The sequence below is a fragment of the Stegastes partitus genome, unplaced genomic scaffold (assembly GCF_000690725.1).
Source record: "Stegastes partitus isolate 25-593 unplaced genomic scaffold, Stegastes_partitus-1.0.2 Scaffold854, whole genome shotgun sequence".
NCBI lineage: Eukaryota > Metazoa > Chordata > Actinopteri > Pomacentridae > Stegastes > Stegastes partitus.
In genome coordinates, this window is record NW_007578585.1 from 135,173 (window position 1) to 158,652 (window position 23,480).

The 23,480-nt window shown below is 39.1% G+C and overlaps 1 non-coding gene across 1 annotated transcript; it reads right to left on the bottom strand.

Moving 5' to 3' along the window:
* Positions 1-2,119: 2,119 nt before the first annotated feature.
* trnah-gug (transfer RNA histidine(anticodon GUG)) lies at positions 2,120-2,191 on the bottom strand. The gene has a single exon. It is a non-coding gene; the product is annotated as a tRNA-His (tRNA).
* Positions 2,192-23,480: the final 21,289 nt, after the last annotated feature.

Here is a 23,480-nt window from a genome sequence, read left to right on the forward strand (position 1 = left end):
TGCCGTGTTTTCACTTTAGTTCCCCTGGTGGCCAGCAGGGGGCGCTGTAACGACATGAAAGAATTGAGTTGACCTGCTTAGTCTGGTAGAGATGTGAGGAAGACAGGGGAAGAGGAAAATTAGAGGTTTATGACAAACCTTGAATCTCTTTGAGCTTGGTTGGGTTCAGAGGTCAGATGTGAGATCATCTACAGAAAAACAACCCTCGAGCTGGTGAAGATTCATTTTCCTGCTCAAGGACATTTCGGTTGTCTCCCTCATCAGAGAGCGACCTGGTTTTTGATGGTAAAGTTTAGATTTAACAACACCACAACAGACATTTGGTTTTACTCCTGAATAGCTCAAGTAGATGCAATGTGCAGCCAACAGTCAGTGTAACGAAGCACAAAAGGCTCTTTCCCGCCATTATTTTCCTTAAAATGTGTTTTTCACTGAAATGCATGAAAAATGTGTCTGCTGGTAAAGTCAGAAAATGACATTTATTTCCATTACACATGAAAATGACCTTTCTTGAATCATTTGTCATTTCCTTGCTGTTAGTACCCGAGCAGCCATGCTTACTGGAAATAGCTGCACTGTAAAAAACAATGTGTGAAAAGAAATCTGTTGTTATGAGCGTCAGAATAAAACATGTCAATAAGCAGTTGAAATATATTAAAGTATCGTAAAACTGTAAAAACTGTGAGAATAACAGCAATTATCTGTAAATTTATATTTTCAGATGATTTAAATAGAGTGAAGCAATACAATTACATAGCAACGCACTGTAAAAAAAATTAACATTTGTAAAAATATAGATTTTTGATGTGATTAATTAAAAAAAAAAAAAAAAAGTATTTTCGCAACTTAAAGGCTTTACCCATTTAGTCACAAATATTTCAATAGATAACAGGTACAGCAAGAACACAAGGCTACAGGTTAAAGTTGGATCTTTCTACATTCTGCTCTTCCATCTTTTTGACCATCCTGGGCGAGTATGACACTTTTGAAACAGTAAATGTTGAAAAACCTCCAGCTTCGATGTAATGCATATAAGATACTCTGAACATAGCTCACGTCTTGGCGAAGAAACAACAGCATCAATCCTTTTGCGGCCTTACTAATAATCTTTTTATAAGCCTTTGGTGAGGCAGCTGAGGATGACATCAGATGAGTTTGCACAGTTGAGCTTAATGTATTTCTGGTAAAGGTCACTTGTCAGGCTAGCTTGAGACTTAAAGTGCAATACTACCGACTGCCACTAGGTGCGGGCACCAAAACATCCCTGGCCACGGTTGACTCCTATTCTTTTAATCTCAATCTCACGTGTATTGGCGATTATTTTAAAATGGCTGCTTCTTTTTTAAGATTTTAAAGTTTATAGGGGGCCTTAGCTATAGACAGTTGTCTCGCTCGCTGTCCCCTGTAGTCCTCCTGTCTCCTGTTTAATCAATAAACTGTGATTTTTCTGTAGATTTGGTTCGGGTTCGTCTGTGTTTGTGATTCGGGATTGACACCCTTTAAGAGTGTTTCCAGGCAATAACTCACTAAGTTTCTTATTTGTACTTGATACCTGCTCTGTTAGTATAATGTAGCTAAAGTAGCTAACGATAGCCCATGTACAGACCAGCTGGTGTTTCCAGTAAGCTCGCTGTTGTTGAATTCAGGCTCTGTTTGCAGAGTCTAAACTCTTCAATTGAAAGGTCCTGGATTCGGAAAAGATGGCAGCAATCAAAAACTGCATCTCTGGGTCAAACTGATTGTAAGAGCTCCCTCTGCTGGACCACAAGGCAAACGGCTTCAAATTACCTGCTGCGTCGATAGACTCTAAAGACTGAACACAAACAATCTAAATATGTCATTTCTCCCCAAGTTCAAACAAAAGTTAAGGTTTAGAATCAAAAGTGTCAGTGCTATTGGCCAGCAAGTGCATTTGCATCCACTATTTCTTGGAATAAACAGCCTTCACGTGGTTTAACGCATAAAAAAATGACATATAATTAATTATGATGAACACTTTCAACTCTAGATTCACTTCACAGATTTTTCTGGTGCTATTAATGTGACGACAACAAGTCAAACACTACTACAGCTGAGCAAACCACCATCAGCGACGAAGAAAATACAATGCACCAGGACTTACCGTGACCCGGATTCAAACCGGGGTTGCTGCGGCCACAACGCAGAGTACTAACCACTATACGATCACGGCCTCTGAGAATGACTCAGAATCTGCACAGACACAATGCAATGTAGTTAGACACTACATAAAGAGCCTTTCAAAATACCGTTTGTAAGCCCAAAAAGGAAGCTCTGCATGCTAATATATGCAATATTTGTGACATATTGAGGAATAATGTAAGTGGAGCACTAATCAAGATCTAACTGAAGCCAAAACATTAACTGCTGCTTTTGTTTTAGTGATTTGAAATTAAAGAAACTTACTTATGAGGAAAACCTAACAGTGTTTCTGTCACTTTTCCATGACATCCAAGAACCAAGCGTCCTCTCAAAAGTATGAAGATGAAAGAAGAAGAAGCTGGTTTAGCATTGGAATTAGTCATTTACATTTACTAACAATTTTAGGTCAGATGTTCCAAAATAGGCACACAGTTCAATAATTATCTGCATGTAATAATTTGTTCATGTGTTTTTTTTGCACATCACGTTTCAAATTCTCCTGCTGTTTGTTAACTTGACCATCTGTCTGACCTTTGCACTATTGACCCCGAGTCTCCATTGTGCCCTTGGCCTCGATCAGATGAGCAGAAACATCATTAGCTCCTGAATGACCGCAACACAAAGGATGTTGAGGGAGGAAGAAGATGGAGGAGGAAGAGGAGCTGGAGACAGAATGTGAGTTTAGAAAGCGAAGGAAGGAATGAGCTGCTGATGAGGAGAGTAAAATGAAACAACGGACTCAAACTGGCATCATTAATGCTGGATCTCAGTGTTTGGCTTCATAATTGAGCTTTTTTTAAATCTCCAACAAATGTGGCTGTACGAGAAAGATCAGATTTTTTTTTTTTTACAGTCTACAGAGCTGTTTGTGCACAAAGAGAAACAAACCAGAGTGACTGAGAGCTTCAGGCTTGAATCACGATGAAAAGCTGTTTTTGTGCCTTAAACAGGATGAATCACAAACGCAACAGGTGGAAAATCTTAATTTATTCATCTGGGTTGCTTCTAGAGTGCAGAAATGCAGGAATCGTGTCCTTACAGTTTATAAGACATGAAGTTCTAAAATTGGTAAAACATCTTTCCAAACTTGTGCGAAGTGCTTTTTGTTTTTTTGGAGCTGGATGTTAAATATCTGACCGAGATGTGACACCAGATCATCGAATGAATTGCATCTGGTTGTCTAGATAATAATACAAATGATGACATTTTGATTTGTGAATTTCAGTTCATCATCAGATTTATACATTTTAATGCAAAGGTCATGGGTATTCTGCTGTTTCTCCTAAATCAGTTTTTAATTTAAAAGTCTTATTTTCAGTCGAAGAATGAGGGAATATAATAAACATGGACTATAAATTCTACCCCAGCAGGTCCAGCGAACACAGACTGAGTGTGCGTGTCCATCCATTCCTGCGGTGCACTGGAGCATCCTGGGAGCTGATCGGAGCTGAAGTGTAATTGTGTCAGAGCAAAGACCCAGAAAATACAGAGAGACAGACAGATAGATAGAGACAGTAAGAGAAAGAGAGTCTCCCCCCCATCATCCTGAACTTCGCTAAATGTCATCCATCAAGGCATTTTACTATTTTGTAGTTCAGTGTGCTGCAGAAAGCTGCAGAATTTCTGTTTGACTCATCGGCATAAAACCTGCTTCACATGTTCAATCATCAAGGCTGCAGCTGCTGCTGAGCTCAGATGAATAACATGCATTTATTTATACATTTGTCTGATTGAAAGATTAAAAAAGTGAAACAGCTGGCAGCCTAAAACAACCACATTCTTATATGGAGGATATCAGCAGTTGTCTAGAAGAGCAGGTTTGTGGTCTAATACGCTACTGAAGGGCACCTTAAAAGAGAGATCGTCAAACAATTTCATTTTGTCCATTTGTTACTACTGGTCTGTGTTTAAAGCTTCAAACTTTCCGTCACAGGCCCACATTTGTGACATTCAGCCAAAAATAATGACGTCTGCTGTGAGGCTCAAGCTGCAGATGTTAATATTTTATGTTAATAGTCTCCTTTTGAAAGCCTGTTTTGTCGTAAAGAATAGTTTGGCTGCACCTCATTATCCTTCTGCTATAGGAGAACAAACACTCCGGCTTGTTTGTATTTCTTTAAACCAGTCACACTTGTCTTGGCTGGTGATTAGCCCCGGATGTAGCAACAGTGTCCCCTCAAAACTGTGACGAGCGTTTCGGTGGAACGTTTGCATGCAGGGAGACGAGCCCTGGGATCAAAATTGACAATTCACTGCAAACAACTAGCAGAGCTTCCTGACTGCACAATTCAAGTCAGTGTGGTAGGTTGCTGCCTGTAGATAGTTGTTGTTGTTTCAAATCATCACACAGACTGAGGAGGAGAGAACAAAGCTGAATGAAATAGTTGGAGGCTTATACCTGCATCCTACATCAGACTGAAATGTCAACAATGGATCAAATTGCAATGTGTTTAGTGAGAAGGGTGTCAAATCAAACCCTGCTCTACGAAAGCAAAACTTCAAGTCCCTTGTCCTTCATTATTTTGGTTTTCTAACTTTCCCTCTCATCAGCTTCATTCTCAGTTGAAACAAGCAGCTGGAAAAAACCCCAAAACTCATGATAGACTCCAAATTCAAATTGATGGCACTCTGCGTCTCCATTAACTGATCGAGGTGGACTTTGAAAGTAGACAGTGGTTCTAATCCAATAGGTACGCATCAGTGTGATACACAGAAGGTCTTATTTGCCCATCATATCAAACAGAGGAAAACCCACTGAACTCCTGTGGATGTTTCTTAAAGGCTAGCTGTGACTTCACACATTTTACAGGCTATGGCAGCTGGTTACTGACTGGTCTGTAGCACCTTGTCAATGTGATTATTTCTGAGGTGTGGTGAGCACTGTGGGTGGACGTAGCACAGGATATCTGGAGTATTTAGAGCTTCCCTCTGTGTTTGGGCACCTAACTGAGATGAAAATGGCCAAGAGACATTTAACTAAACATTAGAATCGCTGTTTTTTTTTGGGTTTTTTGTGACAAAGAAGCATGTGTTTTAATGACTCCCAATACAGAAAATTCAGAGGTGTGGGAAATAGAATTATTGCAGATTTAAAGTTATGTTGGTGTTCGTCTCACACTGTCTTCTTCTTCCATCTATCCAGTGAAGATGAGCAACTGCTCAGGATACCAAAGATCAGGGACCCTGTTGCATTTAGAGCTGCGTGTATGGGACGATTCACCCAAACCACTGAAAAAACATCACATTTGATAACTTACTTCTTGTTGTGGCTAGTCATTCAAGTAGTTTCGGTTTATTTTAACCAGATTTTCCAACTCCAATAACAACTGAGGTAAATGGTTACAGACATCCCTGTTTTGAGTGGAAACTGTCTGGAGTCAGACACTCGGAGACAAATACCTCAAAATCAAGTCGGGTTGTAAGAGTGGAAGAGAAAACCGATTTGAGGATTATTTGTAATTTGGGTCCTTCACTATGTAGCAACATAATACTGTTAAACAGTGTTGATCATGTGAGAAAAAAAAGAAAAAGAACACAGAGCAATCTCCTATCGATTCATAAATCTGATCTAGATTGTTGGCCTTGAAAAGGACATCATTGCACTTTTACTTGCATGAGAATGTCCTGCTTTTAAATAACACTGCAAACACACACACACACACACACACACACACACACACACACACACACACACACACACACACACTCTTGCTAATAGGGTCATTATATGTTTCCATCAGCCTGCATCGATCTCCTCGTGTCTGAGAAAATAGAAAATATTAGATGGAAGGAGGTGTAGCATAAAGAAAAAAGGCTCAAATGCTTTTTTTTTTTCTCCCTTCATTTCTTTCAGCAGATGTGTATTGAAGTGATATAAAGTAATAAAGTCTATTTATACACCAGCACGAGAAAGAGGGTTTGATGGCAAAGAAAACAAAGAGAGGAAGGTTGGTATGATAAAGATGTGCATAAAATAAGACTAATGCACTGATGTTAGTTTTTTTTTTCCCTGAACAGATTGTATTAGAAGACGTCTGGAAAAAGCATTATCAACAGTTTGATGGTGAACATTTTTCTTATTGATATAAGGAGGCATCAGAAAATGTGATTTCATTGCTTTAAATTCAGGCTGAATGAACAGGCTGCCATGGCTGGCATGTAGTAACCGTAAAATGGAAGACGAGGCCTTCACGTTGACGATCCTCTACTGAGCAAGAAGAGACTCAGCAGAGGATCATGTGATCAGTATTCATCCTTGAAAGTTCAGAGATCGGCTACATGGCAGAAAGTCCTTGTTCTAGCAGCCTAAATCCATTTTTCTGTCATGTCCAAATGTATCCAGATAGATTTTAGAAAGGCTGGACAGCAAAAAAACACTTGCTTAAATCAGATCCAAAGCACCTTTGGAGCAACACTTAGTAAATCTATTTACTGCTGTGCACTAAAACATCAAGTCACCTTCCTTGTATGTGAAAACCTACTTCAACAAAACTTCTCTCTGGTTGTGATTCTGAGGTGATTGCAATTCCAAACTGATTTCTGAAACTGATCTCTCAGTTCAGACACTCTAGCAGCTTCCTAAGTGTCACTCACAATGCAACACACACTGGCAACATCAGATCCAGAACCCAACAGAATCCATGCTGCTGTAGACAACAACAGTTTGTTAACAGGTGCTGAAATAGATTTTCTACTGGCCTCCCAGACATCATGATTGTTTGGAGGCCGGGATGACGAACCTCCATTTCTCCTGCTTCCACACTGCATCAACCACATCGCCAGCGTAGCGACATCGTTACTGACACCCATGTTGTTACCACAGCAACCTGTGCAGAAAGGTTGGGGATGTCTGTACACACAAATCCAATCTGATCACTTGCAAATAACACTGCGGACAGCCCCATCCTAAAGATCTGATTTGAGAAGCAAATCTGACTCTCCTGCAGTCTGAGAGCCTTTCAGCAAAACCCAGCAGACTCAAGCTGGGGTTGATTTCACAGAGACAGATACTGTACAACGTCGTCTGCTGCTTGACTATTTTAAAAATGAAATCTCAAAGATTTCTGCTTTGTTCTCATTGGTGGCACATATGAGGATAATTGCAGGTGTGTTTTTAAACCTCACTTTCCAGAAATCTCAACTGTATGCTGCCTGTATGATGTTGTCAGTCAGTTGCCCGCTGCAAGCAGCAACCTGCAGGGCTGGAAGGTGAGTCAACATGTATGTGTCAAAATCTGCAGTTCCTCAAACAGCCACTTGAGGCCAACTCCAAAAGCGAGTCAGTCACCATTGACCTCAATGTTAAAACGTCCAACTTTACAGCAGAAATAAACATATTTACAGTCTAGTACAAAAATGGCTTTGGTCTCTGCAGGCAGTTTCACCATTTATGACAACCTCACAAGTGGTAAATATTTGTATAACTACCCTGTTTAATTTGTATTAACATTTAAGTTTATGCATTTCAAAGAACTTGACCACTCTGAGTGACAGCTGGATGCCGTCACAGGACAGTTCATGGCCCAGAGGTATTTGCATGCCAGCCTCAGCTCCACTCTTGCTCCACCTCTTTGCTTGTTTTGGGATTAATCTGGAATTAGCCGGGGACTGCCAAATGGTGCTGGCTGGAGCCGCAACACCGAGATTCAAAACCGCAGTTTGGAAAACAAATAGGTGATGTCATGGTTCAACCAGGTTGTAAACAAGCCAACATTTTATCATGACGAAGCAAAGTAAATAAATTATTTAAACAGCTTTTCTTCAAGACGCACTGAACATTTCAAGTTGTAAACATTGTTTTGATGAGCTGTATTTGGATGATACAGTTGGTAATTACACCAACTCATTATTGTAGTGAATTAATTAAATTGGCGTTTACAAATTTTCAGTATTTTATTCATTTTATTTTGAGCTTTGATCTAATAGCTTGTTATCCTGTTTTTGCTTCATTTTATTATTTCATACATTTTATGATATTTATTTTATTTTTAAAGGTACTATAGAAATAAACTTGATCTGATGATTGATTTTTATGCCCTTAATGTCCTTTGAGAGTGTGTGAAGCATGAAAAATATGTGTGATCTGAAGGATAAACATATGGGAAGTTAATTGCATTCAATAAAGAAAACGTATTTTTGAAGACTGTATCTTATAATTATGACGTCTGCATCTTATAATTAGGATTTACGATCTCGTAATTACAATAATGGCAGATGAGAAAACCAATGGAGGACTTGACATCAGTACGTTCTGCACTGCAAACCCCACCCTGGAATAACTAAACCCCCTCAGTTATAGGTTCATATTTCCAGTAAACCCTCAGTCCTCCTCCATCCACCATCAGCAGGAACACTGAAGGATTCAGCTCCAGTTGTGCTGACAGAACAACTCCCTCTTCCTGTTGTGTGTTTTAACACAACCCAGCAGATTAGCGTCTGGTACACTTTACAATGTGGTGGTCAGCGGAGGCTTCCAGTTGGTCGATCTGTTCACGGCATTACAGTCAAGCTTTAGGGAAATGAAACAACCCACGTACGGCACCTTCAGCGAAACACCATGAAATGACTTTTTAAATATCTCATTTTATCCTTTGTGTTGTGTATTATTTCAGGTGCTTTATTTTCTTTCTTTCTTTCTTTCAGTTTATTTTTTTTCCCCTCCTCCCTCATATTCATCTACAGCATCTTTACTGTGCCTGCCGTGGCATTTAAGTGCATTTGAATTGATTTCAGAGCAAAAGAGAAAGAAATAGAGGGAGAGGAGAGGGAGAGGAGGGAGAGGGGGGATGGGAGAATGTTGCCATGACAACTGCCATAATAATCATCCTAATGATTGATGTGCTGCGCTCCATTTCTCCCCGTTTGGACTCTCTCTCTCTGTTTTTCTCTTATTTTCTCTCAGTCTGTCTGTCTCTCTGCGTCTGTTTGTCTGTCCTAGACCTTGTTTTTTTCTGCATCTGAGCCTTTACAACACCATGTGGTAACGAACAAACAAACAAACAAACAAACAAACAAATCAGTGGCCATTAAAATGTTGGTAGGACAAGGAGAGATTGTCAATTTAACAAATTAGCCTTTTGTTAAAACACATTTTTCTGTTTGTGTGTCGTAATGAGCAACGAGAAGAGAAGAGAAGAGAAGAGAAGAGAAGAGAAGAGAAGAGAAGAGAAGAGAAGAGAAGAGAAGAGAAGAGAAGAGAAGAGAAGAAGAGTATTTAATATGATGTGGCCTGTTTAGGAGCCTGAATCAATCCCTCTGTGTCATTGCATTAGACCATTCAGGCGTTGTGTCTGTCTCTGTGTGGGTGGGTGGGTGTATACAGTGTCATAATAGATAGCCCTGTAATATACTACACACAAATTGCTCTATAAATGTTAAAATGAATTACTTTGCTGGCCAGTCTGGGTCAGTATTAGCTGCCGGTTACATGATTTTGACCATAGTGGAATAAAAATGCAATATTTTTTTCTTTAAAAATTACTCCACGTCTGCAGCTGAATCTGCTCCTCTTCTGGTTTGGCCTTTTGAATGCGAGGTCTTCAATTCGAAATGACATCTTTATAATGGCTTGTTTTGTTTTTTTTAAGGTAACCAGACCTCCCTCTGTACCGGTGGAGGTGTAGGTACAGATCTCCATCATGCAAATGTCTCTTTAAGATTTTAATTACAGGATAATCCCTCTAATTAACCCATGTAACATTACAACTTTAATACTGAGTTCTATCTTCAACACAACATCATTCTCCTCCATGTCCTCCTCCGTCTTTAGGATCTTTTAGCCTCATGCAATCAGTCAAAAAGGGGCCCACATTAAAAAGGTCAAACCTTTAACTTCATGCTCTTTTCTGCTGCCCTTCCTGAGACAATCAGCCTCCTGTGTGTTTGTGCTTCACCATAAAGCTCTTTAAACTCTTGCTAACCCCAGAACATCATCAGCGAACATCATCATTCTGAGCTCTGTTCTTCCCCCCTGCACTCTAAAAAGTAATTCAAACGACCGATTCCCACCACTTAGCTAAATGCATGGCTGCAAGATAGAAATTAAAATTTGATGATTTAGATGAACCTTTTAACCATTATTTTAATGGGTCTGGTTGACACAATAATGCTGGCAATTGTATCAGTTTAAATATTTAAAATCAGATTTCTTCATGAGTTGATTTAAAACTGAATTTAAGTCGATGGAACTTAATAAAAATGGTTTGATAACTAAATGTATCTTTACCTTGAGGTCTAAAGTCTTCTCCCCTACCTACTGAACACTGGAGAAACCTTTTTTTTAAATTTCCCAGCTTGTATTGTATTATGGTAATTATTTAGATACTGACTGGCGACCTGTCCAGGGTGTCTCCTGCCTTCACCCTGAGTCAGCTGGGATAGACTCCAGCCCCCCACGACCCTAGTGAGGATTAAGCGGTGTATAGATAATGGGTGGATGGATTTAGATACTGTAAAAAAAAGCAAAAAAGTCATTCTAGATACCATAGAAGTACTATTCGGAACAACTTGAACACTTGAGTTTATTCTGCTCTTGTTCTTCAGATGTTCAACCAGATTTCAACCAAACAGTTTTATTCTTATCTACATTTATATATTACACATCTGGATTTATGTAAGATGCCCAAATGAGGTCAACATGTGGTGCTAAACTGTTTCGAACTGCCATTATCTCAATCGCACAGGTTATTAATCGACATCCATTTCTTTTTAACAGCCATTTATTTATAGCTACATACTCATTATATTGCTGTGTCAGCATGTGTTGCATGGCGAGCTTATTCGTATGGACCTCTGGACTGTCACAGTGTCTCACAATCACCCCTCTGCCCCTCTGATATAAGCAGTTTAATGCTCTGGTGTGCATCTCGGCAGTGAAGCGGCAGATGGCCTCAATAGGAGAAGTTAAGTGTTGATCAGGGTTACATGTTTGATCACCGCTCAGGTCTGTTGTTTGTCTTCCCACTGACCATGAGATCTGGTTTGGATCGAAGCTCTGTCGTCTAATATAGCCATTAATATCTCCTAGCATATATCACATAGTTTGCATAATATATAAAACTGTGGAAAGTTAGCCTTTTATTGTTTTTTAGCATTCATTTGGGGTCAGTTTAATTTTGAATTTTTTTTGGCAAGAATTTACCCCAAAGTTCTACAATGTAATGTGAATCAATTAAAAATATTAAACATAAAGCAAGTGACTGCATAAGTATTCGTCCCCTTTAAAGTGACCAACCCTAATTCAACACAGATGCAGCCAGTTGGTGGTAGAAGTTACACAGTTAGTTGGATGGAGATCATCCGTGAGCAGTAAATGTGTCTTAAGTTATTGTTGTATAAAGACACCTGTATCTGGAAGGTGAATCAATACTCCTCTATACAGCTGTACTGTCAGGACAAAAGAACACTACAAGCAACTCAGTGAAAAGGTTATTGAAAAGCATAAGTCAGGAGATGGACACAAGAACATTTCTTAGTCACTGAATGTCCCTTGGAGAACAATTAAATCCATTAATAAGAAATGAAAAGAATATGGTACACGTGTACCAAGAGCAGGACATCCTCAAAAACTAAGTGACTGTACACAAATGATGCTAGTGAGGGAGGCCACCAAGACACCTATGACTCCTCTGAAGGAGTGACAAGCCTCAGGAGCAGAGATGGGAAAGAATATCTTTTTATAGACATTGTAATCTGAGATTTATATGAGAGCTGTGACACGACTGCAACACTGAAATCAGCTCTAGTGCTTAATGGGAAAGAACCAACGTAGGAGCATATTTTCCAAAATGTTGAACTATTCCCAAACTGTTGATCTGCCCCACAGTTGGAAGAGCACCTTTGTCTAAAACATCTTTGTATGTTGTTGCATAAGACCTTACATATACATAGAATTATATGTTTTTAGAAATCTACCTGTGTAATGAAGACTGACTACACATTTAAATTAACCCATGTGGTTACCATTACTTTTTAAAAATACATAACACATTATTTTCTGTGCTGGAATTGTTGCAAAATGGTTAATATTTACTGAATGTTAAATACACTCCATCTATTCAGCATTACACAACACAGTCAGACTCACGGTGGACAGTCTAAACAAACACTGATGATTGATGCAGCAGGACCAAGATGTCGTCTTTTTTTATTCCACACATGTGTTATCAACAGTACAACTTGTCCACCGACAGTTCAGTTGCAGATTCTCACGTGTTATGTTGGCAGTGGAGATTTTTTTGTTTTCATTTTCAAACTTGACACTGATTCAAGTGACATCACTTCAGGACATTTATCAGATTTCAAAAAGGCTTTATTCAACCTGTTTTATATAACTACTTATATAAATCGCACCCCCCAACACTGAAACACTACTTTAAAAATCTGTGAAATTTGCCTGTATTGAAGTTTAATTTATATATTTCTATGAAATCCAGTCATAAATAAACGTAAAACCAATTTAAAGACATCACCTTGGGCATTTTTTTTTTTTAAACCCTCACACTTTGTTTAGACTACGAGGCAATCCATGACTAAAAATATTAATTACTGAATGATATTTCTATGAGTATTGATAAGTATTTAGGAAAAAAAAAACTCCAGTCAAATCCCAATAGAGCGATATCGCCTCATTCATCAGTGTGTGTTCTTGTTTTGGTTATTTTCTCTCCTACTACTAATCAGTTCAGTGCCGTACTCTGAGCGAGTCCTTCGTCCCACCTTTCCGTCACCTTGACAACTAGCAATTACTTTGAAACCATGTGATGTGGTTTATGTTTTATTATTCTCTTTCTGCGGTGAACACATCCCCTCTCTCTTTGTGCTGGAGTGTGTGTGTTATAGGGCAACCTGTCAAAACGGAGTAGACCTCATCGTCACATTGTTGTCAATGCAAACTGACAGGCTGTCAGCAGCACTATCCCTTCTCTTCTTCCCTCTCTCTTACTTTGTCCCTCCATCGGTCCTGTGGTTTGTGGTGATCACACGTAGGCAATAGTCAACAAGAGGCTCGAATCTCCTCCACTGAAAACAACACAGTAGTACTCAGCGTGGAAATGTGGAAATTCTGCTTTGATGCAAGAACTAAAAGTACAAATCTGGACTTCTTTTAGCTAAATGATGTAACTCTCTGAGAATAACAGTCCAGCATCTGAAAAGTCGGTGTCTTACTGTAAGAATCGTTGGCACAAAAAGATTTCCATGTTAATGTGGAGGCGACTGTAGAAATTACAGGTCATGTGACTCACTTAGGCCAAGAAAAGACTTTTGTGCAGGGGATTAATCAGCTCAGCCAGAGAAGGACTCTGAAAACTTTGAAGCATTAAGATTTAGGTGGAACAAAAGGGACGCCATCTTTGAAAACCCCCACCTTCATCAATGCAGTGGGTTTTTTTTAGAAGAAAGACTTTCCGGTGAACCATTATACCTTCACACTTAGTCCTGTTGGGAAACTTTTCCTGAGATGTTTTTAATCCACACAAAACCATCTTTGAAGCTTTTTCTCTGCTAAAATGGAAAAATTGTGCAATTAAAGCAAATCCTTTGATTGTTTTGCTTCTCTATAAGTCACAAACTCTCCTGTCAGGCTCTTGAAAGCCGATCATTGTTATGTTTTCTGACAGCATTTTTCAGACTGTCTTTTGGAGCTCAGCATCATCAGTGACAGCTGTAATTCTTGGCTGTTTGACAGACGAGTTTCTGCAGTAAAGATGTCAGTGTTCACACGTTGGACGCATTCACTGGTGATTAATTCATTTCCTCCGTGCCAGTAAAACAAATTAAACATGCTTTTAGAAACTCCTGTGAGTTAAACTGGGCTACTGCAAGGTTCAGGCTACACATTGTTTATGTCTGATAAGATAGGTGATTGTAGAATCATAAATTCTTGCCATGACTTGACAGAAACATGACAGACCACACATCTGTCAACCTGCACAACGTTTTGGGAAAAGAGGTGCCGACTGCTGTGTTCAGAAAAGCCTGAAAAAGAAAAAGAAACCACGAAAAACTTGTCAGTCTATAAACAGACTCAGAAAAACCTGTTTGCCTTTGGGCTGAACAATCAATCATTTTCAAATTGAAAATGCAATTTGAAACTATGCAACGCAATCACAAAGGCTGCAATCTAGTCTATACATTATGCATTATGTCTGACCCATTGTTTATTTTTTATTATTATTACTTTACCTCGATTGCAGAATGTGCAATACTTAAATGCTGCTTCTGATGACTGACCTGTTTCAACGGCAGAGATTGTTTACAGAAAGGTCCTAATATTTTACTATTCAAATTATGTACTTTTTATATTATTACTTTAGTTATTTAAATTAACTCAGCCACAGCTTTAGTTATAATTGTTGTGTCTTCTACGTCATTTAAAAGTGTTTTTTTTTAAAATACATGTTTGAGACCATTTATATTTTTAAGTTCTTGCAGCGTCTATAACCTGGATATTAATGCATAAAAGGGTCAATAAATTGGAAATTAACCCACAAAAGCACAAAAGTATCAATATCAATAACACACAAAATTGTCAACCACATGCGTAAAAACTTTATTGCATTTTAAATCTATTACACCATTAATGTTGAACTGAAGCTTTACAGAATTATATTAAAAATCACAATATCTGTTGGAAAAATTCCAGTTACATCCTCAGACCTTCTGTAAAAAGCAACTGGACTTCTATTTTAGGTTCCGGATATTAAACAAGCACCAAAAAGAGAACTTTCTCCTGAAGCTCAGAGGATTTTCATGATCTAAACGACGAAGAAGCTACACAGACATATAGCAATTAGATATTTTCCCCAAATTGTTCATCCCCAGTATCTGGCTTGGTGAACATAAAATGTTGTCAATAGAAGACAACCCCAATGTTTTCAAACGTGGCTTTCAGTCTTAGAATTGTACAATAGTAACAACATTTTCACCACTTCAGAGGTTTCATGTGATGAAAACAGCACAAAGTAACTGATTGTACTCCAATCAGGCACAACATTAAAACCACTGACTGGTGAAGTGAGTAACATTGACTATCTCATTACATTGCAATGTTCTTCTGGGAAACCTGGGTCCTGGCATTTGTGTGGATGCTACTTTAACACATACCGCCCACCTAAACATTGCTGCAAACCAAACATCCCCCCATGGCAACAGTACTCCCAGCAGGACAATGCAGCCACCACACAGCAAAAACTACTCAGAAACAACTCGAGAAATGCCACAAAGAGCCCAAGGCGTTGACCCGGACTCTGAGCTGCCCAGATCCAAGTCCATACGAGCATCTATGAGATATGCTGGAACAATTCTGGTCCACGGATTCTCCATCCTGCAACCCACCGGACCCAAAGGATCCACTGTGGTACTGGTGTCAAACACCACAGGACACCAGAAGAAGTCCCATATCAAAGGCCCAACAGGTCAGAGCTGTTTTGGTGGCATGAAGAGGATCCACACAATATTAGGCAGATGCTTTTAATGTGTTGGGCGTCAACATGCAAAAAGTTCCAGCTTAAGTGTTGATTTTCTTGCAGCTCTGACCCAAATACAAACCTAAGAGTGACTTTGTTGATTTGAGATCAGCTAAATGTAAACATCTGCTTTGACCAATAAATCAGATTGCAGCCCTTTGCTATGCTGCGCTATACTGGGTAACATGAACAAATGGAAGCGGTACCAGTACCACGAGCACATACATTTTTAAATGGCAGTGTCAGTCCACCCTGCCATACTGACTGAGCTTTACAGGACCTTTACAGAAGCACCGTTCAGAGCTGGAGTCATGTCATTTTCCATTTATATCACTTTAAAATGCTCCACTGCAAACTGCAACTCATTTCCTGTCATACAGACTTCCCTGTCAGCTATTTGGGTTAAGATGGAAATGGCAAATGACAGCATGGACATGATATGATTTACAGTGAAAACTCTGAGGCGAGAGACTAAGTGTTGAAATTTAGGGAGTGTCGATTTGCAATTGACTTCACACAACTCACCTGTCTCCCAGAAATAAATGTTTTTAAGTGAATAAATTGCAGCACAAATAATTTTTTAAGGAAATGTAATCACACATTTTCTATTGATGTAATGAACTCACAAATACGTTGTGATCAAAAATATCCACTGAGAGTTTTGTTTTGTTTTGTTTTTTTACTTTAAAATATCCTATCTTGCAGTACAATATCCACTTGTGGTGACTACATAATTATTATTAAACTTCATGTTTAGGTACTCATAGTACTGAGGTAAGGTTGTGGCTTTGGTTAAATGCAAGTATACCACTGAGTCTAAAATCAATGTAGGCTTTTTTAAGTGTGTTAAAGCAAGCTATTATCTTTTTCTCTCCTAAACTTGACCACAGACAGGATGTGAACTGTGTCCACCATCAACCCCAACCACTTCCTGTCCATTCTGACCTCATTGCATTACAACAGTAATTACAAAACAATATGTAGCTCTACAGAGACGATTTCGAAGAGACAGGTTTGCATGTTTGAGTTTTATCCAAGTCAGTTTGAAGCTAAGCCAAAAAGAGAGTGTATAGGCTATACTCCATGCCGTCCAATAAACTCCTGTTGTACTTCAGTTCAAAGAACACCCAAATGCAGGACACAGGAGGCAGGTTGGAAATACAAGAAGTAAGCTTGATTTACTGAAGACAGGGTGGATAGATGCTCCTTGTAAGGCTCAGTGGCAGCCGACTCTGGACCAGGCTAGTGGTTGGCTTGGAGGGATTCAAGAACAGGCAAGGCAACAGTCAATTCAGACAAGCGAAACATCTACCCATGCAAAGACATCCTCTGAGTCAGCCTACCCAGAAGCATGCTCAGGAAATGGGCAGACATTGGTCAACAAAGACTCAGAAACAGATAGCAATCAACCATCTTAAGAACAGATGAGGTGTTGGTTGAAGCACTGTGCAGCAGGACTTCCATGGCACTTTGCAAACAAGAGATAAAGGAACTGGGCAGCTGACAGGTCAAAGAGGTACAGAGCAGCTGTAGGAAATTACTTTGGCCTCACTTCCCCCCAGATGATTGTCCAGAAGGTAGCTCCAGTGGATTTTGGGGTGGAGAATCTGATGAGAAACAGGCGGGTTTTGTGCTAGCTAATGAGATTACTCATTGGAGGCTTGCAGTCCGGAGATCAGCAGCCTGGATGCTAGCAGGCCCACGGCTAGCAAATGGAAAAAAGTGGTTGAAGATGAACTACACCTGGTCTGGGCATGGGAAGCGGTTAAGTGGTAGATTAGGCTAGCAGGCCAATGGCTAGCCAACTCAGGAACAGGATCAGGCGTGGGACTAGCAGACCAGGAGCTAACCACTTCAGACAGAAATTGTATAGGGTAGTGGATTTGTGGCTAGCAGACTCTGAAGCTGGAATTCGGAGGAAAGATAGCAGTCCAGTAACTAGCAGGCCTTCGTGGTAGTCTTAGCTAGAAGGAGGAATACAAGGTAGCCTGCGAACTCCTCTTGACAGTAATAGTTTTACATGATAACTCAGCCATGCCCAGAGTCACTATTTGGATTTAGATAAAATGTTGCTCTCAACCAAAGACCAAAGTCCATGGAGCATTCAAAACCCAAGACCATTACCTCAAAAAAGGAGCTCAACCCCTAAACGTCTTCATGTGGAGTCCAGTATCTGGTGGGTCAATGTTGGTCAGATGGTACGAAGTTCAGTTCAAAGAGGAATATTCAAAAATCCTAGTAGGCAAACAAACACTTAAGCACAGTCTGAGGCAAAACCCAGGACACAACAAAAAAGGTACAAAAAAACCCCTTCACAAACTTGCAAGAACGTGGACAACCTGACAGCTGAACAGTGAAGGATTACTGCATTACACAAAGAAGTGATTTACTAATGAAACACAGGTGACAGAAAAATAAATACAATGTGCTGTAATTCCAGAATAATAATAAGCCATTTACTGCTGCTGTTACCGGGAAGTGACTGTCACACCACAATAGTTCCCCTGTTAACTCAAAATTACACTTCTGACATCTTTTTAGATATTACCTTCATTCTCACTAAAGGCAAATACGACTGCTTAGAATGAATTGTACTATTAACCAGTCAGGCATGTAATCATGTGAATGATGTGTACATACACTAACTATGGAGTGACACTGGGTTTATATTAACACTATGATAAACAGAGGTGAAGAGATCATGTTCTCTGCACTTATTTAACTTAAATGACAACTGAACTACTTTAAACACAGGGCCATGTACACGATCAGTCACGTGAATTGCAGCACACTACAGACTGCTGTGTTACTAGATATTACTGTGAGAGCATATTGCTTTTTTTCTCTGAGTATTGGCTGTTGCCATTTGGACTACTTGCAATTCAGGGTTTTTTTATGGAAAGCTGGAGGAGAGAGAGATGCTGTGAAGTAACAAGTAAATATTGTAATTTTGCTGTCTATTGGAGCTGCAGGGATGCATGGCTCATGGAGGTAAATGAGGGATAAAGGTACTTGTTAATCTTTAGTCCATTGTCACAATGTGTGTCAAAAAAAATCAAATCCATGGACTGCTAATGATAAGTTTGGGCAATCTAAAGTTTTTAAAATGCAAAGCTCCTTCAGTTAGTTGTTGATAGAAGGATGTTGTACAAACTGTAATGGACAACACTTCACATCCTCTGCATGACCTCCTAAGCGGACAGCAGTGTTTACAGTTGGAGGTTACTTTGCTGTAGTAAGGAGCTCAACAGAAAGTTATTCCTCACTGCAGCAATGCTTTACAATGACTTCTTTCATTTCAAGAAGAGGACACTTATCTTCTGAGGACTCTGTCAGGGTTTGTCATTTTAAAAAAAGACCAAAGTGCAGACGCAAATATGGCAAAACATTTTCTGGGCTCGGACAGACGAATTAACCAAAGGCAGCTGGTTATGCAGGTAGAAATACATCCAAAAACAAAAATCATCATCCAAAGAAACTAAAATGAATATCCAGTAACAACAGCCCAAACCAAATTAGCAGGAAGAACAATCAGACTGGAGAAAGAAAAAAAACATTTATACAATAAGAACTGATTTGGGAGACAAGACACAGGTAAAATTGATGAAGGCAATCAAAGAGGAGGGAAGCAGAGACAAAGGGAGGAAACAAAAACACTAGCAACACACAAAAGAAGGTGATTATAAAAAAAAGAGAGAGATCTATCTATCTATCTATCTATCTATCTATCTATCTATCTATCTATCTATCTATCTATCTATCTATCTATCTGAATCCATTGGATCATTTCCTTATGCTGATATTTTATTCTTCTTTCATGACGATTGGACTGCTTTTAGGCTCTGTTTGGTTACCTTTTGAAGTCAAATGTGGCAGTAAACTGGCTTTAGGACTTCAGCTTTAACTTCTTGGTGTTCTTTCTGTAGGTTTATTATTGTCACAAACTGGGTTCGACGTGTTACCCTCCCCATTCTTTGCCATTCCAAATATCCAGTTCTTGCAGGGTTGAACCCAGCACAAGTGTTTCACTTTCACCATGAGCCTCCACAGCAGCGTCAAGGTTCTTTTTTACAGGATTTTTAAAGTGTGCTGAGCATCAGGGTTGAGCAGCAGTCCTCCAAAAGAAATTCTCTCACTTGGCATTTTAATGATGGTAGTGTTAATATGAGATCTGGTCACTGTGAAGGTCAAAGTACGTAACTCACATCCTTTTATCCTCATCACACCATTCAGTGAGCTCTCACTCCCTGTACAGAAGCACTTGTTATGTTCCTCTGGTAATTTATTCAGGTTTTTCCAAACACCTGGCAGTGATATGCACATCACTTCATTTTAAATCTACCAGCCAGATAAGACTGAAGTACACAGAACTGTATAAGCTTCAGTGGGGAATCAAACGATTTTGCCTGTGATTTCAGGTCCACACATGCTGCTGTATTTATTCTCATTTTATCTGTATTGATATATACTCTGTTGAAAGCCACAGAGAGGGTTTATCCTAAATTAAAAAGATAAAAGCATTGGTGCTGCTGTTGGTCCAAACTTACACACTAGAATTTAAGAACATTAAAGGTATATAATGCTTAAATAGCTCACAACTTCAAAGTCTTTCTATGTGTGTGTGTGTATGTGTGTGTGCGTGCGCTGTACAGTAGCATAATAAATAGCCCTGTATGAAATAATGATGAGATTGGGTGTAAAACAGTGACTGCAGGGAAAAATAGGCCTGAATGATGCATCAACCCTCAGCTAAAAATGTGCAAATGAATTCAGTGGACTTGACATTCATCGAATATGAAACTGTCAGATCAGAGGAGTGTGTGTGTGTGTGTGTGTGTTTGTGTGTGTGTGTGTGTGCAGACAGAGAGACCGTGTTGGCTTGTATAGGGGTCATAAAAGTTAATAAATCCACGCTTGTCTAGATTTTTGTCACTATCACTTCAGCTTCTTCTTTTCTTCTTCTGATGAAAGCTTCCTATCTTATCCTCTTTCTATTTCATTTCTTCCTATCACAACTACACATTAAATGTGTAAACATAAATAAATATTCTATATTATGAATATCAGCATTCCTTAAAGAGTATTTTTAGTTTATTATAACCTGAATCCATTCCATCCAATCCTATCCTATGGCAGCATCCAGTACCTGACACGCCCCTAAATTATGCACCTTCAACCCTCAGTATAATTTACACCAGTGAATTATATAAAAATTCACCGCCTGTACATTCGGCATAAACTGGGAAATTAGCTATGTAGACCAGAAACATTTTCATTTCCAGGCTGTAAACATGTTTGTTGTTGTTGATGTATACATTTTAACGTGGTGGTCTGTGCGGATTGACTCACATTTGGAACCAGCCTCAAGTGGCCATTTCAGGAACTGCAGTTTGTGGCACGTTCATTTTTCAATCCTGGAGGTTTGTGCGTGGCATCAATAAGCAATGGGTGCATATGACTTCCTTAGAGTGTATGTGGTAGTTACTAACCACTGCATACCAAGAACACAGAATGTGCTGTTTTGGAGATGTTTTGATCCAGTCATCGAGCCAGCCTGTTAAAATCACTCACATCTAGGGCTGAATGGTTGGAGAAAAATATTGAAAAGCATTTTTTTCTGGCCGACATTGCAATTTGGTTTGCAGTATACTTTTCTAAAATCAAGTTGATTTCAGTTGAAAGTATAGATTTAAAGTGTGATAAGATAAGATAAGATAAGATAAGATAAGATAAGATAAGATAAGATAAGATAAGATAAGATAAGATAAGATAAGATAAGAAAGGACATTTGCAGTGCAGCAGTGAAGGGGTTAGTGCAAAACTGTAGGAACATCTGTAGAAAATAAAAATAAACATAAATAAACACAGTGAATCAGAATGATCCTTTAATGCTGGAGCAGAAACAGAAATTGACTGCAGATTGAATTTCGATGCACAGATCAAGAGCAGTAGTGACAGTACAGAGAAAAAGGAAACAAAGAGGTGCTGATAAATACCTGATCTGATCTGATCAGTTCAGTTCACATCTTTTTTGTCTCACAGTAGGAAGTTACTTTCTGTCACAAGACAAAAACATAAAACCTAATTACAACAAATACACATCAGACAGTTAACCGTTAGTTAAGGTTTCAGTTTTTGCTGCATTGCAGCATTTTTTGCATCACCAACCGATATCTCTGACATGTTGACAGCATGTCAGATTCATGGTAAAGAGGATGATGTTGTTTTATCATGATGGGGGTTGCTTTATCTATTTTTTACTCAGAATCTGAAAAGTGTAACAAGCAGAATATCCAAACAGACAAACAATTACATTCAAAAAAGGTGAAAAACTGCATTACTTATGTTCCACGTTAATGACCGGCATACATTAAGACTCTCGTGCACATGGTACTTTTCTTACCAGGGGACACCTTCATTGCAGTCTGTGGGTTAAAATGAAATGTTTAAATGCAGTAACATACTGAAGGTCATGCTACATGTTGTTTGTATCAGTGAGGAGCTTTGCCACAGGGGCTTTGACCCCAGCTGAAGTCTGCTGAGCTGAGCTTAGCAGCTCCTGACAGCATCTCAGCTTCTCTTATTTACAAGGTGACAGCCCAAACAAAAGCCTCAATCATTAAACCTACGGACTTGAGGGTCTCTGAGGTTTTATTTCATAGAAACATGTGAATTATTGAAATTCCATAGGGGAGGACAGCTATGACAGCTGCGGTATGAGAAACGCTGTGGGAGCAGCTGTGGATATGAAGATCAGTGACACTAAAGATGTAACTATGCTCCATGTACAGTGAAAAAAAGTCACAATGCTGTGGGTCTTATTGTACACACTGCAGTACATCACTGTCACTAACCTAAAGCAATTAAACCCTGTGGATCAACTCCCTTCTCATTAAGTTGTTGACTGTAAGCAAATATAAGTTCACAACAAGGGAGACAGAATTATACATGGGCATGAAATGAGAGAGAATATTGATACTTTGACATAACAATTACGGGATGTGATTGTTTTTCCCCCCTTCTTCTTTAATGTGATGGATTCATCATCCATGTTGTGACACACTCAATCTTCTCTTTCTGAGTCAGCCACCACTTCCATTCAGTTTGATCTGGAGCCTGCATCAGAGCAAGGTTTGGTCAAATGTTTATTACTTATTTCTCAACCATTGTTTAGGCTATGTTGTGAATGTTATTTGATAGAGACAGTGGAATGATGACAGGAAATGGGAAAAGTAAGATGGAGTGAAAACCCAACCAGACATGAACCAACATGGGCATGGTTGGCGCCTTCACGTTCAACCACCATGGGACCCCAAAATGTTGATTACTAAAATCAACATGCAACCAAAATGCATTAAAATCGCCGCTGTGTGCAATTATTGTAGCAGCTGTGGCTCAGGAGGTAGACAGCTGCTCACTAAACACAGCGGTGGAGGTTCGAGCCCTTCTGTCAACGTGTCGGAAAGACGAGTTCAAGAAAGACACAAGGTTTGTAAGAGCGAGTCAGAATAAGTGAATAAGAAGTGATTTGTTGTACTATGATAGAGAAGTGTCTCAGGTTTAATTAAAGCAAAAATGACACACATTGTAAAATGAATTAAGTTGTGAGACAATTAGATTTACCAGTGTAAGGTCCATACACAGACTTTGTGACTCTACAAAAACCCTCCTTTACATAATTATTACCATATACTTCCATTGGGCACTGTGATACCAACAAGAGACTGTTATGAGAGAACATTTAGGAAAGAAAGCCTTTTTAATACAGTTTTTAACTATAATTTTTGTTAAAATATAGATAATAGCTAGTAAAATCATGGAAAAAGTGTTATTTAAGCCCAACAACAAGGCCAA